We start from the raw sequence: 17424 nt of genomic DNA, 5'->3' as shown, positions 1-17424 counted from the left end.
GACATGATGTAACAGCATAATAGTGACCGCAGCTCTGGAGGATAAGACATGATGTAAGTGTGGCTCAGTATATGCTCTGGATGACGGACTTTCTTCCACATTGAGCATTATTCGTGTTTCGGCCGCTCTCTGGGCCGGGTCTATAGCTCAGGATATAATCGCATGTCGGGGTCTGCAGCGCACAACATTCATTTCTGGAGGAGACGTGTACGGCAGATGGAGTTACCGCGGGGAGCAGAATTGTGACCGGCGCTGAGTCCTGACTACAGAATATAGAATGGAAATCGGTTCCCGGGATCTTCTGCCGCTCGGAGAAATCTGGAGCACAACGAGAATTACACAGATCAGATGCAGAGAAACGTCCCATTATCAGCGGATATCGGGGAGACGCTGCAGCTGCGAGGCCATTATTCCTCCATCACGGCGGCCACGAGGGGAGACCACCGACATACCGTATTCATATAATGAGTAATCACAGAGGACGACCCCGGACCGAGGAGACGAGTCACAGGAGAGAACGGGGACAGTCTGCAAACCGCAGGGCGTACAGCACGTATTCTGCCATATGTAGTGTATGTAGACCATCACTGCACCAGCAGAATAGTGAGTGCAGCTCTGGAGTATAATACAGGAGGTAACTCAGGATCAGTAATGTATATACACAGTGACTGCACCAGCAGAATAGTGAGTGCAGCTCTGGAGTATAATACAGGAGGTAACTCAGGATCAGTAATGTATGTGCACAGTGACTGCAGCAGCAGAATAGTGAGTGCAGCTCTGGAGTATAATAAAGTGTGTAACTCAGAATAAGGTTTTATGCAGCGGATGCATGTTGCCACTTCCGGTACTGGCCGGGGTAACCTCTCCTTTCCTCCCTGGCTCTGATGATATCTATTATCTTGTCCTTGCTGATGTTAGCGGCGTCTTGGATTTTTATGGAATGAATCTATTATGATTGAATAGTCGGTGGATTCATTATCTTCAGGATCCGGTGACGTGGTGTGCGTCCCGTGCTGCTCCTGGGGGGACGTGGGCTCCCACATTATCTCATCTTCACAGAACATTTCACCGCTACAGTGTTACTCCAGTCACATCCAGAGCTGCATTCACACATCTGATTGTTAGCTCACACGACGATAGCACCTATCTCGTCCCTGACCGTCGGTGAATTTTCACTGCAGCAGCTTTGGAGGTGACTGGAGTATACAATCTCCCTGGATACATAATAATGGTAAATGTCTGCAGTCACCGAATACAATATGAAGGATTCGGCAGCATCGTTCCTTCTGTGTTTATCTGTTCCTCTTTCCTTCCTCCTGGAAATGCATGCATACACTGACATCTTCGTCATCATCAGTCTGGAGGCCTCATACTCATCAGATCGTCGGCCGATTCGGCTGATTTCCATGTAACATATATGGAGACCTTTCGTTTTTGGGTTCCGGGCACTTCCAGGGCTCCTTGTGGGGTGGACGGGGTCACGTGATTCTTTATCACAAGGAAACAAAACATTTTGCACAGAAGAATTGATAGAAAGTTGCCGCTTTGTATCTTTGTGTCACGCGGCTTCCATTCCTCTCCTGATAACAGAACTCTCATCATCAGGGAGTTGCCGCTCTGTAATTACCGACAATGTAACATTTATCAGAAAACTTCACAAACATGAGGAGAACCATGAAAGAACAGTGCGGCCATGTATAATTCATACCCGGCAGGTGGGATCTGTGAATAATTCACTGGTGAGCAGCAACACCTCATCTCTGCTGTACATGGAAAGTACAAGGGCTGATAATGGAGGATAAGCAACTTCAATCCCAGTGCAAACCTGTGCCTCTCTCTGACCATCAACTACCTTTAGCACTGCCTCGACCTGACTGCTGCCCTCTGATCACGGCCTCTCCCTGACCTGACTGCTGCCCTCTGATCACGGCCTCTCCCTGACCTGACTGCTGACCTCTGATCACGGCCTCTCCCTGACCTGACTGCTGACCTCTGATCATGGCTTCTTTCTGACCTGACTGCTGCTCTCTGATCAAAGCCACTCCCTGACCTGACTAATGCTTCCTGATTGCAGCCTCTTTCTGACCTGACTGCTGCTCTCTGTTCATAGCCTCTCCCTGACCTGACTAATGCCCTCTAATTACAGCCTCCTTCTGACCTGACTGCTGCTCTCTGATCATAGCCTCTCCCTGACTTGACTGCTGCCCTCTTATCACAGCCTCTCAGTTCCCGACTGCTGCCCGCTGATCACGGCCTCTCCCTGACCTGACTGCTGCCCACTGATCACAGCCTCTCCCTGACCTGACTGCTGCCCACTGATCAGTTTCTCCCTGACCTGACTGATGGCCACTGATCACGGTCTCTACCTGACCTGTCTGCTGCCCTCTCATCACAGCATCTTTATGACCTGACTGCTGCTCTTTAATCACAGTGTAATTCCAACATCGTTGTCCCTGTACGGTCTGGCACACTCACTCTCCCTGAAACTCAGTGGTGGCTGCTCCGTCCCTTGTCCTGCGTGACGGCTGCCAGGGCCTGCGCAAGATGCACAGGTTTAATGAACAAAATCACACAAAAATCATCAATGAAAATGAAAGTGGAAACAAGTCAAAATGAGGTTCAGTATTGTGTGTGGCCTCCACGTGCCTGTATGACCTCCCTACAATGCCTGGGCATGCTCCTGATGAGGTTGCGGATGGTCTCCTGAGATATCTCCTCCCAGACCTGGACTAGAGAATCCACCAACGTCACGATGTCCCAGATGTGCTGGATTGGATTCGGGTCTGGGGACCGGGGATCCAGTCCATATCTTCAATGCCTTCATCTTGCAGGAACTGCTGACACACTACAACCACATGAGGTCTGGCATTGTCCTGCATTAGGAGGAACCCAGGGCCAACCGCACCAGCATATGGTCTCACAAGGGGTATGAGGATCTCATCTCGGTACCTAATGGCAGTCAGGCTACCTCTGGCGAGCACATGGAGGGCTATGCGGCCCCCCAAAGAAATGCCACCCCACACCATTACTGACCCACTGCCAAACCGGTCATGGTGAAGGATATTGCTGGCAGCAGAACGTTCTCCATGGCGTCTCCAGACTCTGTCACGTCTGTCACATTGCTGAGGGTGAACCTGCTCTCATTTGTGAAGAGCACAGGGGCTAGTGGCGAATTTGCCAATCCTGGTGTTTTGTGGCAAATGCCAAGCGGTGTTGGGCAGAGAGCACAACCCCCATCTGTGGACATCGGCCCCTCATGCCATCCTCATGGAGTCGGTTTCTAACCGTTTGTGCAGACACATGCACATTTGTGGCTGCTGGAGGTCACTTTGCAGGGCTCCGGCAGTGCTCCTCCTGTTCCTCCTTGCACAGAGGTGGAGGTAGCAGTCCTGCTGCTGAGTTGTTGTCCTCCTACGGCCCCCTCCACGTCTCCTGGTGTACTGGTGTTGCACCCAGGGATATGGGGTACTCTGTTCCCGGCAGAGTCTCTATTGGGGATGTCACGGTGGTGGCCGTTACCCGGTTCCGTGCCCTGGGCCCTTTTTGTAATAGGGATATTTACAGGGGATTATTTGATAAAGTTTATACATGACGCCACTTGCGGTGTTGCGGCTAAGTGTAGGGGCCGCCACTGCAGAATGTCTCTACTGGGGCTGGTGGTATTTGCAGCTAGAATGGTAGTCCCTCCGCAAGTAGGGTATTACCCCAGCGAGTGTATGGTGCAGTGGGCATCGGAAGAAGGAGTCCAGACAGGTATTCAGTGCAACCGGTTTACTCACTGCTGAGATGTTAGCTGGTTGCCCAAGGCCGGTTTTGCCTCCAGGTCCCCTTTGTCCCAGTGCCAGTTTGGTTCTCTGGTACCTTCTTCCCCTGCACCTGTCTCTGGTAAGTGGGTCCCCGTGGTATAGAACACTGGGGGTCACCGTTCTGTTGTTTGTCCACTTCGGTAGTGACAGTAGTGTGAACCCTGTGGGGTTGGAGTCTCTGGTCCTGTCCCCGATTCTCCCTTTGCTACTGAGTCTTCGGATTCTTTAGGGTCAGCGAGGTCCTTGATGGTCCCCTCGCTGTGCAAGTGTTATCAGGTCGGCTTGAAGCTCTTTCCTGTCCTAGGGTCCTGTACCCCGTCGGTGCGTAGTTCCGGGAGTACTCCACCGTACTCCACCGGCAACCACTTCTCCTGAGTACCAGGTCACCGTCAACCCAAGTCAGGACGTTGCTCAGTCACCTTTCACTTTCACTGTGTCATACTTTCACTGACTACTCTCCACTGTCCGCCCCTCCCACCTGGTCAACTAGAGGACTGGTATGGCTCCACCTCTAGGCGGCCATCCATTGGTCCCACTCTAGCTAGGGATTGTTGGGGGAAACTGGGATTACCTGGGTTTTTGGTGTTACCGGCACTGGTGTTCTGGGTACGTAAGGGGGTAGGCCGTGCATCCTGGTGGGAATGCAGAACCCTGTAGCACCCCGATGGTCTCAGGGGCGCTACAGACGCGAGTCCAAGTTAAGGCCCCAATTGATTGTAACGGATGTGATCAGGAAATCATCGGATTCAACAACCTGACATTTTACATACAAGACAGAGGTAAGAAAGAATCATTAAGAATATTCATTATTTAGCAAAATAGTGGAACACAGATACATAATGTATATAACTACAGATATATAAAAAGAACAATAATGGCACATGACCTCCTTACACATATAGAGACCCCGCGCACTGCAGGTTCCCGGGTGATAGATCCAGAAAGCGTCTCTTGTGATCACTTCCACGATTAGATGTTTTTAACCCTTTCTATACCATATACCCACAATGAAGAAAAACTTATTTGATGACAGGTAATAATGCCTAGCTGCATGTGATATGGATTTATTGGGACAGTTATACTAGTAATAGCCGTTAAGTGTCCAGAAATACGGACTTTTAATCTCCGTGTGGTGCATTTTACACACAATTTTTCACAACTTCTGCATTCAATAAGATATTCAACATTCTCCGGGTTACAGGAAATAAAACACTTGTTCTTGTGTTCTATACTATTGGTATTATTAAAAGAGCTTATTGTGCTGATGTTCCTTTAAATTGCAAATCTAGAAGCTAAATGTGTCATATGATAATTTGAAGTAATTGACAAATTATATGAATTATTGTTTAAATATTGTACAAAGTCTGAAGAGGATGTCGTCAATGTACCTGCCATACCACAGCACGCGTGGAGCAAAGGGTCTGGAGATAAAGTAGAGAAAAACATCACCAAATTCACTAAAGATGGGGGATACTTTGCCTCCGTAGAGGCTCCTCTATATGGTAAGTAAAATTGTTTGTCAAATGGAAAAAAATTAAGAATCATTAACAAAATTATTGACTTGAATGATGTAAATCAGTGGAATAATTACTATAGTGCATGAGGTGAAATTCAAGCACTTCAGTGGCACCTGATCGCTGCTTCCCCCGATTGCTGCCTACCCCTGATCGCTGCTTCCCCCGATTGCTGCCTACCCCTGATCGCTGCCTCTCCTGATCGCTGCCTCCCCCGATCGCTGTCTCCCCCTGATCACTGCTTCTCCCTGATCATTGCTTCCTTCTGATAGCTGCCTCCCCCGATTGTTGCCTCCCCCTGATCGCTGCCTGACCCTGATAGCTGTCTCCCTTTAATTGCTGCCTTCCCCTGATAACTGTCTCCCTTTGATCACTGCCTGCTCCTAATAACTGTCTCTCTTTGATTGCTGCCGTCCCCTGATCGCTGCCTCCCCCGATCGCTGCCTGCCCCTGATAGCTGTCTCCCTTTGATCACTGCCTGCCCCTGATAGCTGTCTCCCCTGATCGCTGCCTTCCCCTGATCGCTGCCTCCCCCGATCGCTGCCTGCCCCTGATAGCTGTCTCCCTTTGATGGCTGTCTCTCCCTGGATAGATAGCAAGACTAAAATTCCTACTGCCACTGAAACGCGTGGAGATTGCGCTACTCATGTTTCACTGCATGTTGTATAATGCACCAATATGGAAAAATAAATAACACCTCAAATATTAAAGAGCCGGATTTCTTTTTTTTTCTCCAATTGCTGTCTCCTCCTGATCACTACCTCAACCTCATCGCTGTCTCTCCCTCATTGCTGCGTCTCCCTCATTGCTCCCTCCCCTGATGGCTGTCTCCCCCAATCGCTGCCTCTTCCTACTCACTGCCTCCTCTGATGGGTGTCTCCCTCTGATGGCTGTCTATATTTGCCTCCCCCTGATTGCTGCCTCCCCCTGATTACTGCCTCCCCCTGATTGCTGCCTCCCCCTGATTGATTACTGCCTCCCCCTGATTGCTGCCTCCCCCTGATTGCTGCCTCCCGCTGATTGCTGCCTCCCGCTGATTGCTGCCTCCCGCTGATTGCTGCCTCCCACTGATTGCTGTCTCCCCCTGCTCGTTGTCTACCCCTGTTGGCTGTCTCCCCCGGATATTTGCCTCCCCTGATCGCTGCCTCCCCCTGCTCGTGACCTCCCCCTGATGGCTGTCTCCAGGGCCGGCTCCAGGTTTTTGTGGGCCCTGGGCGAAAGAGTCTCAGTGGGCCCCATCCACACATAGACATGCACAGATACATACAGGCATATGTACGCATACTTATGTAAAAGAGAAATTCACAAAAACACATAAATAGACATAAATCTAGACACAGTCATATACACTGACATGCATAGATACACATCATACATGCGCACACACACACACACACACACACACACATTATTTTTATATATTTATCCTGTATATATATTTCTAATATTGGGAAGCCGGCAACAGCCTCACTCACCTCCCGGCTTGTCTAACAGACATGGGCGCACATAGAGCACACTAACACTGCTGTATATACATCACAAGAGAGGCTGGGGACATACACATTACTGGGGGAATATATATTACTGAGGAAAGGAGTATACAGCAATGGGGGGCATACAGCTCTAGAGGAGGGCAGTGACTGAGGTGGGGGGACAAACAGCTGTGAGGTGGGGGGTGACATGCAGCTCTGGGGGTATACAGCTCTGGGGTGGGGGGGGTCATACAGCTCTGAGGGGGTATACAGCACCTGGGTGGAGGGAACATACAGCTCTGAGGGGGTATACAGCACCTGGGTGGAGGGGACATACAACTCTGGGGGTATAGTAGTTTGCAGCCCCCATATTGTGTTATGAAGCCCCCATTGTCCTCCATATAGTATTATGTAGCCCCCATATGCACTATGCAGCCCCCATATAACATTAAGCAGCCCCCATATAGCACAATGCAGACCCAGATAGCAATAGGCACCCTCATGTAGTATACAGCCCACATATAGCACAATGCAGACACATATAGCATTGGGCACCCTCATGTAGTATACAGCCCCTAAATACCACAGTGCAGAGCCAGATAGCATTAAGCACCCTCATCTAGTGCAGAGCCCCTATATAGTACATTGCAGAGTCAGACAGCACAGTGCAGAGCCAGATAGCATTAGGCACCCTCATATAGTACACAGCACCTATATAGCACAGTGCAGAGCCAGATAGCATTAGGTATCCTCATGTAGTACACAGACCTATATAGTACAGTGCAGACCCAGACAGCACAGTGCAGAGCCAGATAGCATTAGGCACCCTCATGTAGCATACAGCTTGTATATAGCACAGCCTGTATATAGCACAGTGCAGAGCCAGATAGCAATAGGCACCCTCATGTAGAATACAGTGATTAATACTCAGTGACGTAACTAGAGTTTGATGGGCCCTGGTGCAAAATTTGGACCGGGGCCCCCCCTCCACGTACACCGACACTTAGGGTACGGAGTAATGACACTGACACTTGGGGTACAGGATAATGACGCTGACACTTGGCTCTTACCCTCAGCACCCAGGTTTCCCATGATCTGAAATCCCTCTAGCAGTACCCTGCTTTCCCATGTTCTGATATCCATCTTGTCCTCAGCACCCAGCTTCCCCATGCTCTGCTATACATCTTTCCCTCAGCACCCAGCTTTCCCATATCAGAGCATGGGGAAGCTGGGTGCTGAGAGAAGATGTACAGCAGAGCATGGGAAAGCTGGGTGCTGAGAGATGTACAGCAGAGCATGGGAAAGCTGGGTGCTGAGAGATGTACAGCAGAGCATGGGAAAGCTGGGTGCTGAGAGATGTACAGCAGAGCATGGGAAAGCTGGGTGCTGAGAGATGTACAGCAGAGCATGGGAAAGCTGGGTGCTGAGGGAAAGAGCCTTTTTCCCTCAGGACAAAACATTTCCATCCCATAGTTGTATCTTTGTCCCCCCTTGTATATAGATCTCCAAATACTATAATGGCCCCCACATTGCCTTCCGTATAATATAAAGGGTCCCACATAACCCTTGATATATTAGAATGCACCCCCATAGTTCTCCATGTATTACAATGCATTTCCCCAAAGTTCTCCATGTATTATAATTCACCCCATAGTCCTCCATATATTATACTGCACCACATAGTCCTCCATATATTAAAGTGCACCCCATAGTCCTCCATATATTATACTGCACCCCATAGTCCTCCATATATTATACTGCATCCCATAGTCCTCCATATATTATACTACACCCCATAATCCTCCATATATTATAATGCACCCCATAGTCCTCCATATATTAAAGTGCACCCCATAGTCCTCCATATATTATACTGCACCCCATAGTCCTCCATATATTATACTGCACCCCATAGTCCTCCATATATTATACTGACCCCCATAGTCCTCCATATATTATACTGCACCCCATAGTCCTCCATATATTATACTGCACCCCATAGTCCTCCATATATTATACTGCACCCCATAGTCCTCCATATATTATACTGCACCCCATAGTCCTCCATATATTATACTGCATCCCATAGTCTTCCATATATTATACTGCACCCCATAGTCCTCCATATATTATACTGCACCCCATAGTCCTCCATATATTATACTGCACCCCATAGTCCTCCATATATTATACTGCACCCCATAGTCCTCCATATATTATACTGCACCCCATAGTCCTCCATATATTATACTGACCCCCATAGTCCTCCATATATTATACTGCACCCCATAGTCCTCCATATATTATACTGCACCCCATAGTCCTCCATATATTATACTGCACCCCATAGTCCTCCATATATTATACTGCACCCCATAGTCCTCCATATATTATACTGCACCCCATAGTCCTCCATATATTATACTGCACCCCATAGTCCTCCATATATTATACTGCACCCCATAGTCCTCCATATATTATACTGCACCCCATAGTCCTCCATATATTATACTGCACCACATAGTCCTCCATATATTATACTACACCACATAATCCTCCATATATTATACTGCACCACATAGGCCTCCAGTTTTATAACGCACACCCATAGTCCATGTATAAAGTAGCCTCCATATTCATCCATATATTAAAACGTAGCCCGCATAGTCCTATATGTATTATAATGTAGCGCCATAAATCATCATATTGTATTATGCAGCCCCATACTCCTCCATGTATAATGCACCCCTAGTCCATGTATAAGGTGTCCTTCATGTTTATTATGTAGTCCCATAGACCTCCATGTATCATGCAGCCTGCACCCCCAGGCCTCCATGTGTCATGCAGCAAGCAAAATAAAAAAACAAGTACCTCTCTTCTCCTTCCGACCCCTGCGACAGCGGTAGTTACTCCCCTGCCCCCATATCTCACACACCCTGCTCCCCATACAGCCTGCACCCCCATATCACACACACTACACCCCCATATGTCACACACCCTGCTCCCCATAAGCCTGCACCCCCATATCACACACTACACCCCCATATCTCATACACCCTGCTCCTCATACAGCCTGCACCCCCATATCACACACACTACACCCCCATATCTCACACACCCTGCTCCCCATACAGCCTGCACCCCCATATCACACACACTACACCCCCATATCTCACACACCCTGCTCCCCATACAGCCTGCACCCCCCAGATCACACACACTACACCCCCATATCTCACACACCCTGCTCCCCATACAGCCTGCACCCCCATATCACACACACTACACCCCCATATCTCACACACCCTGCTCCCCATACAGCCTGCACCCCCATATCACACTGTGATGGTGGGCTATGGGGGAGGTGTATCTTGCTGTACAGATTCCTATTTCAAGCTGGGTTCATTGTCTTATTTGAACTACTTCTGTGTACATTTCTATTGTTGTAGGTAATCACCCCCTAAAATGCAAGGTTGTATCCTCTTGAGGCACTTCCATCCCTGGGAGTAGGGGGAGGTGGGCCTAGAGTCCAACTAGTGTAAACTCTGCTTACCTGGGAGATTCAGTCAGAGTGAGCTGAACCTTGAAGAGAGCAGGAGCCCCAGCCTGGGTGGCTGTGGACACGGACGGAGCTAGGCCTGTGTGGCGGCCCGTGGGATTGTGTGGAACTCTTTGGACTACTGTAAGGACGATTGCTTTGTTATCCGGTCCGAGGATTGTCGGGAAGGGCCCCCGAATCTGTTTTACGTGGACTTATCGTGTGCTGTTCCAGTGTTCTTGTGAATAAACCTGTTGGATCGTCCCTCGGCCTCGTCCATCCTTTGCTCTGATGTACACCCCGTCACAAACTGGTTGGCAGCGCTGGGATCAGAGCAGAAAGAATGGAGGACAACGGCCCATTAACATCTGGAATCAGAACCTCAGAGTACAAGAACTGGACTGTGGTGAGCCTACAAACAATGGCCCGTGAATTAGGAGTCGGTTACAAAGGACTCTCTAAGGAGCAACTAATTGAGGCATTGGAAAACGCTTGCCTGCAAGATGGCACCGAGGAAGGATTTCCACAGCAAGGGGAGAAAAGACGGGAGCTTGAGGTAAATACCCAAAAAAGTCAATGGATTGTGTGGTATGAGGAGGAAATGGCACTGCTTGGAGATGAGGCCACCATAGAAGATAAGAGGGAGGCCATGCGTGGAGCTAAAGAGAAGGAGCGCAGGATGGAGGAGATGGCATTGCTGGATAAGCAGCTCGCTGTGGAAGCAGCTAGAGGCTCCAGACAGACTGTAACCCCAGCACCCACCATGAGGGAACTTCCCAGGGTGTCCCGCAAAGACTTTAAGCCGTTTAATGAGGCTGCAGGCGACATTGAGGGCTTCTTCCAGGACTTTGAGCATCAGTGTCGATTAATGGAAGTCCCGGACAGGGAGCGTTTCCGGCATCTGGTTGGGCTCCTAGAGGGGGGAGCTGCTGAAGCCTATAGAGCTATGGACCCTCGGTGGAACTGTGAGTATGCGGATATTAAACAGACTATTCTAGAACATTATGCTGTGACCCCAGACACTTACAGGACTCAGTTCCGTGCTTTAGCCTGTGATGGGGAAGTGTCTTTTAAGATATATGCTCATAGACTCAAACAAATATGTAATCGCTGGCTGGAGGCAGAGGAGGCCTTATCTTGGGGGACCTTCCTGCAGGTCATCCTAAAAGAGCAGTTCTATGCCAGGTGCCCAGCGGAAATCAGAGAATGGGTGCGTGAGAGAAAGCCGTCAACTGTGGAACAAGCTGCTGCTCTCGCTGATGAGGTGCTCACCATCAAGCCTCAGTGGAGGGTTCTGTTGGAGGATGGAGAGACGCCTAACAGCTCCACAACACCGGATGCCCCCAGTTATTCTGTCCCCATTGTTCCCCGTTCCTCTAAGCCACCACATGTTGATACCCGTGTTAATGTGCCTCCAGTTGCTTCTACTGCACTTTCTGGAATACGCCGGGGAGAGGAAGTAACAGAGCGCAGGTGTTATGTTTGTAGGCATCCCGGGCATTTGCAGGCCTCATGCCCAGCCAGGCCATGGAGGAATCATCCTCAAACCCCTACAGCACCTTCAGGTGGGAGCCGGCCTCCAAGTTCCCCTACCCCTTACCCAAGAGGACGCCTTGGATGGAGGGAGACCCAGCTCAGATGCTATCAATGTGGACAGCCAGGGCATCGGCAAGTCTCCTGCCCAGCTGTTCAAATGAGGACTGATCCTGCACCCAATCGGATTGTTAATTATTTACAGCCCAGTGCCATGGAGGAAGATGTGGCACCGTTATGTGAGGACTGGCCTAGTGACTCAGCCCCCCATGTTGCACCACCAGGAGTTTACGGGGTGCGACCCGCAGTTATGACGACTTCTGCTCATCGAGGTAAGCACTTGCAGGAGGTTGTGCTGGATGGACAGAGACTTGTTGGATTTTGTGACTCGGGTGCTTTCCTCACACTGGCTGATCCCCGAGTGGTTCGGCCTGAGGCAATCCATAGAGGACCTGGGATTGTTATTGAACTGGCTGGTGGACAATGGAGGACTATTCCCACAGCCACTGTGGATCTGAACTTTGGTTTTGGGGTCAGGCGATGTGTGGTTGGGGTGATGGGTGGTCTTCCTGCAGACATTCTCCTAGGCAATGATGTGGGAGATATACAATGCCGATTTGTGGGTGCAGAAAGCAGAGTTTGAGTGAGGGAATACACAAAAGGAACCTTGTCCTTCCAACCCTATCGCTCTACAGGGGATTACCTACACCTTTTCCATCCAATACAAGTGTGGAAGCCAACACCAGAATGCTGATGGACTGTCCCAGCCAGAAGAACCATAGACTATTCACAGCTGAGCAACATGGACGTAAGTGAGATGGCCAGAGGTCTGTGTAGACCTCGTGGCATACTCACTTATTAAAAAGGGGGGACAGGTTGTGATGGTGGGCTATGGGGGAGGTGTATCTTGCTGTACAGATTCCTATTTCAAGCTGGGTTCATTGTCTTATTTGAACTACTTCTGTGTACATTTCTATTGTTGTAGGTAATCACCCCCTAAAATGCAAGGTTGTATCCTCTTGAGGCACTTCCATCCCTGGGAGTAGGGGGAGGTGGGCCTAGAGTCCAACTAGTGTAAACTCTGCTTACCTGGGAGATTCAGTCAGAGTGAGCTGAAACTTGAAGAGAGCAGGAGCTCCAGCCTGTGTGGCTGTGGACACGGACGGAGCTAGGCCTGTGTGGCGGCCCGTGGGATTGTGTGGAACTCTTTGGACTACTGTAAGGACGATTGCTTTGTTATCCGGTCCGAGGATTGTCGGGAAGGGCCCCCGAATCTGTTTTACGTGGACTTATCGTGTGCTGTTCCAGTGTTCTTGTGAATAAACCTGTTGGATCGTCCCTCGGCCTCGTCCATCCTTTGCTCTGATGTACACCCCGTCACACACACACACTACACCCCCATATCTCACACACCCTGCTCCCCATACAGCCTGCACCCCCCAGATCACACACACTACACCCCCATATCTCACACACCCTGCCCACATATCTCACCCTGCCTGTACCCCAACTTACCCCTCTCAAACAATCTGCACCCCTTCACATCCCTCTGTCACAGTCTGCAGCCCTCACATGCCACTCACCCTGCAGCCCCGGCCTTTCCCCTCATGTCCCCTCTTTTCTTATTACCAGTCATCATGTGTCTATTATCTCCTTCAGGCTTCAGTATCTTGCTTTCTGCCGGCCTCCTGTGTCTCCTCACACACAGTCACATGGGCGTGACATCATCGCAGGTCCTGCAGGATGGAGATTCCGTCTGCTGTGCAGGTCAGGAGCTCTCCTGCAGCTCAGACACGGCTGGTGGCCTCTCCAGGTCAGGGGCCCCTCTACTGACACTGAGCTCCCCTGACTCACAGGCCGGCCCCCTGACGGTCGCATTGTCGGCCACTACACAGCGGCACTACACATAGGGGCCCGGCAGCCGGCTCTGCAGAGCGGCTGCCGGACCCCTATGTGTACTGTCGCTGTGTAGTGGCCGACAATGCGACCGTCAGGGGGCCGGCCTGTGAGTCAGGGGAGCCCAGTGTCAGTAGAGGGGCGGCTCACTTCTCCTCGTTCCCCCGCTGATGCCCCAGTGGGTAGGGATGGATGCCCCGGGGCCCAGTGTCTCTATGCCGGGGATGGTGACTGCAGGGGCCGGCGCGCCCAGTCGGACCGGGGGATGCTAGATTACTCACCAAGGTGATGGTGGCCGGCTGCCACAGTCGGGTGCATCTGGTCCCACACCCGGGCTGATGATCCGTATCACTTTCCTCTGCACTCTGTGTTTTGTGTGTTGGACTTCCCGGTGTGAAACACGGGAGTCCCTGCTCCCGGTCCTTTTTGTTGGGAGCCTTGCCTGCTGACGCTGACCCGTGGGATCTATGGTCCCTGGTGGTGACCTTATCCCTCTCGGTGGGTGGTTGTCTGCTTTTGGGACTTTGGTTGGGACAGGACCTACAGTCATGGCCAAAAGTTTTGAGAATGCTACAAATATTAATTTTTACAAAGTCTACTGCTAAGTTTTTCTAATGGCAATTTGCATATACTCCAGAATGTCATAAAGAGTGATCAGCTTAACAGCAATTACTTGCAAAGTCAATATTGGCTAAGAAAATGAACTTTAACCCCCAAAACACATTTCAACATCATTGCATTCCTGCCTTAAAAGGAGCAGATAACATTGTTTTAGTGATTGTTCCATTAACACAGGTGTGGGTGTTGATGAGGACAGGGCTGGCGATCAATCAGTAGAGTTGAGCGGATCGGTTATAATCCGGGTCCGGTGGATCCGGATCGGGTTGCCGCAGAAGTCCGGATCTGATATCCGCGTCCATGTAAATCAATGGGGAGCCGGGACGAGAGAGAGGGAGGGAGAGGGAGGGAGGGAGAGAGTGAACTGGTCGGACTCGGATCGGGCTCTCAAACCGTGCGGATCCGGATTTTGCGGATCCGGGTCCGCTCAACACTATCAATCAGTCATGATTAAGAAAGAATGACACCACTGGACACTGTAAAAGGAGGCTGGTGCTTGGTATCATTGTTTCTCTTCAGTTAACCATGGTTATCTCTAAAGAAACACGTGCAGCCATCATTGCTCTGCACAACAATGGCCTAACAGGGAAAAGTATCGCAGCTACAAAGATTGCACCTCAGTCAACAATCTATCGCATCATCAAGAACTTCAAGGAGAGAGCTTCCATTGTTGCCAAAAGGCTCCAGGGCGCCCAAGAAGGACCAGCAAACGCCAGGACCGTATCTTAAAACTGTTTCAGCTGCGGGATGGGACTACCAGCAGTGGCGAGCTAGCGCAGCAATGGCAGCGGCTGATGTGAGTGCTTCTGCACGCACTGTGAGGCGGAGACTGCTGGAGCAAGGCCTGGTTTCAAGGAGGGCAGCAAAGAAGCCACTTCTCTCCAGAAAAAACATCAGGGACTGACTGATATTCTGCAAAAGGTACAGGGAGTGGACTGCTGAGGACTGGGGGAAAGTCATTTCTCAGATGAATCCCCTTTTCGATTGTTTGGGACATCTGGAAAACAGTTTATTAGGAGAAGAAGAGGTGAGCGCTAGCACCAGTCTTGTCTCTGCCAACTGTTAAGCATCCGGAAACCATTCATGTGTGGGGTTGCTTCTCAGCCAAGGGAATCGCACCACTCACAGTCTTGCCTAAAAACACAGCCATGAATAAAGAATGTACCAGAATGTCCTCCAAGAGCAACTTCTCCCAACCGTCCAAGAGCAGTTTGGCGCCCATCAATGCCTTTTCCAGCATGATGGAGCACCTTGCCATAAAAAGCAAAGGGGATCACTAAATGGCTCATGGAACAAAACATAGAGATTTTGGGTCCATGGCCTGGAAACTCCCCAGATCTTAATCCCATTGAGAACTTGTGGGCAAATATTCAAGAGACGGGTGGACAAACAAAAACCAACAAATTCTGGCAAAATGCAAGCATTGTTTATGCAAGAATGGACCGCGATCAGTCAGGATTTGCTCCAGAAGATGATTGAGAGCTGCCAGGGAGAATTGCAGAGGTCCTGAAGAAGAAGGGGCAACACTGCAAATATTCACTAGCTGCATTAACTCATTCTAACTGTCAATAGAACCTTCTGGTCTCATAATATGATTGCAATTATATTTCTGTATGTGATGTAAACATCAGACAAACACAATTAACAACCAGAGGGAACAGATCATGTGAAAATATAATTTTGGTGTCATTCTCAAAACTTTTGGCCATGACTGTATAATGCTGCCCTCAATTGGTTAATTAGCTAGGCTGTTGGTGCTGGTCCTGGCTTCAGGGTCCAAGTACCCCCTCTGTGCACGGTTTCCGGGTCAGTTCTCCGGTGTCGGTACTGGCGGGCTCCAACCCTGTTCCGGTCCACCTCGGATCTCCAGCAGCCGTCTTCCCGTCTCCTGCTAGATACGGACCACCGTCTGCCACCTAGCCAGCACGACGAGGCTCCAAACCCGACGCCTTTCTTTTCTGGCTTTTACTTGAACTTTCACTCCTCTCAACTGTTCCACTCCTCTCCACTTGAGCTTCAACTTTAGACTCTCAACTCTTAACTGACTCTTTTCCCGCCTCAGGTTCTCCAGACCCCTCGGTGGGCATTTCTCATCCGCCTGGTCCGGCCGACTGGTGTGTCTGTCCCACCCTAAGGGGGGTGGCTAGGGTTTCTGGTCGGCTGTATGTAACCCTATGTGAGAAGGTGTTATGCGGGGGCCTATACTATGTGACTACCTGGTTTTGCCAGGGCATCACACATGCTTGCTGCCTCACCCTGATCATTGCTTCCCCATGATCGCTGCCTCCCCCAATAATTGCCATTCCCTGATCACTGCCTCCTCCTGATTGATCGCTGCTTCCCCCTAATCAATGCCTCCACCTGATCGCTGCTTCCTCCTGATTGATCACTGCTTCCTCTGATCGCTGCCTCCTTCTGATCGCTGCCTCCCCTGATTACTGCCTCCTCCTGATTGATCACTGCTTTCTCTGATCACTGCTTCCTCTGATCACTACCTCCTCCTGATTGATCGCTGCCTCCTCCTGATTGAGTGCTGCTTCTTCCTCTGATCGCTGCCTCCCCCTGATTGCTGCCTCCTCCCGGTTAATACAAAAAACCAAAACAAAAACTCCTAAAATCAATTTTTATTTTATCATAATGTTAAAAATGCTCCAAACCAGAGCGCAGTAACTCTTATATAATCAAGTACACTGGTCAAGTGTGGTGGAAGAAAGGGAAAAAAGAGGTATAAGCCAAGGTGATAGGGGTAGTTCTAATTTACTCAACACTCAAGGTAGAGTTATAGATAACATAACTTCAATAATATAGTTTTGTAAATTGAATGCCCTGTTATTCTAAGGGGTGTAGAGAGAGGGATATTCTAGCCCTCCCTTTTATCTACCTACCAGCGGAGGTGCACCATAAGTTATTGGGTACCCCCCGCTCCTCGTCGGCTTTCACTATTCTGTCCCTTTAACCCGCAAGTCGCAGGAACAACCACCACCAAGAATAAGGCTATGTGCGCACTAGACCGTTTTTCCCGCGGATTTACCCGCGGATTTGCCCCG

The sequence above is a fragment of the Anomaloglossus baeobatrachus genome, chromosome 3 (genome assembly GCF_048569485.1).
Source record: "Anomaloglossus baeobatrachus isolate aAnoBae1 chromosome 3, aAnoBae1.hap1, whole genome shotgun sequence".
NCBI classification, from domain to species: Eukaryota; Metazoa; Chordata; class Amphibia; order Anura; family Aromobatidae; genus Anomaloglossus; species Anomaloglossus baeobatrachus.
Note: the sequence above shows the minus strand (reverse complement) of the source record.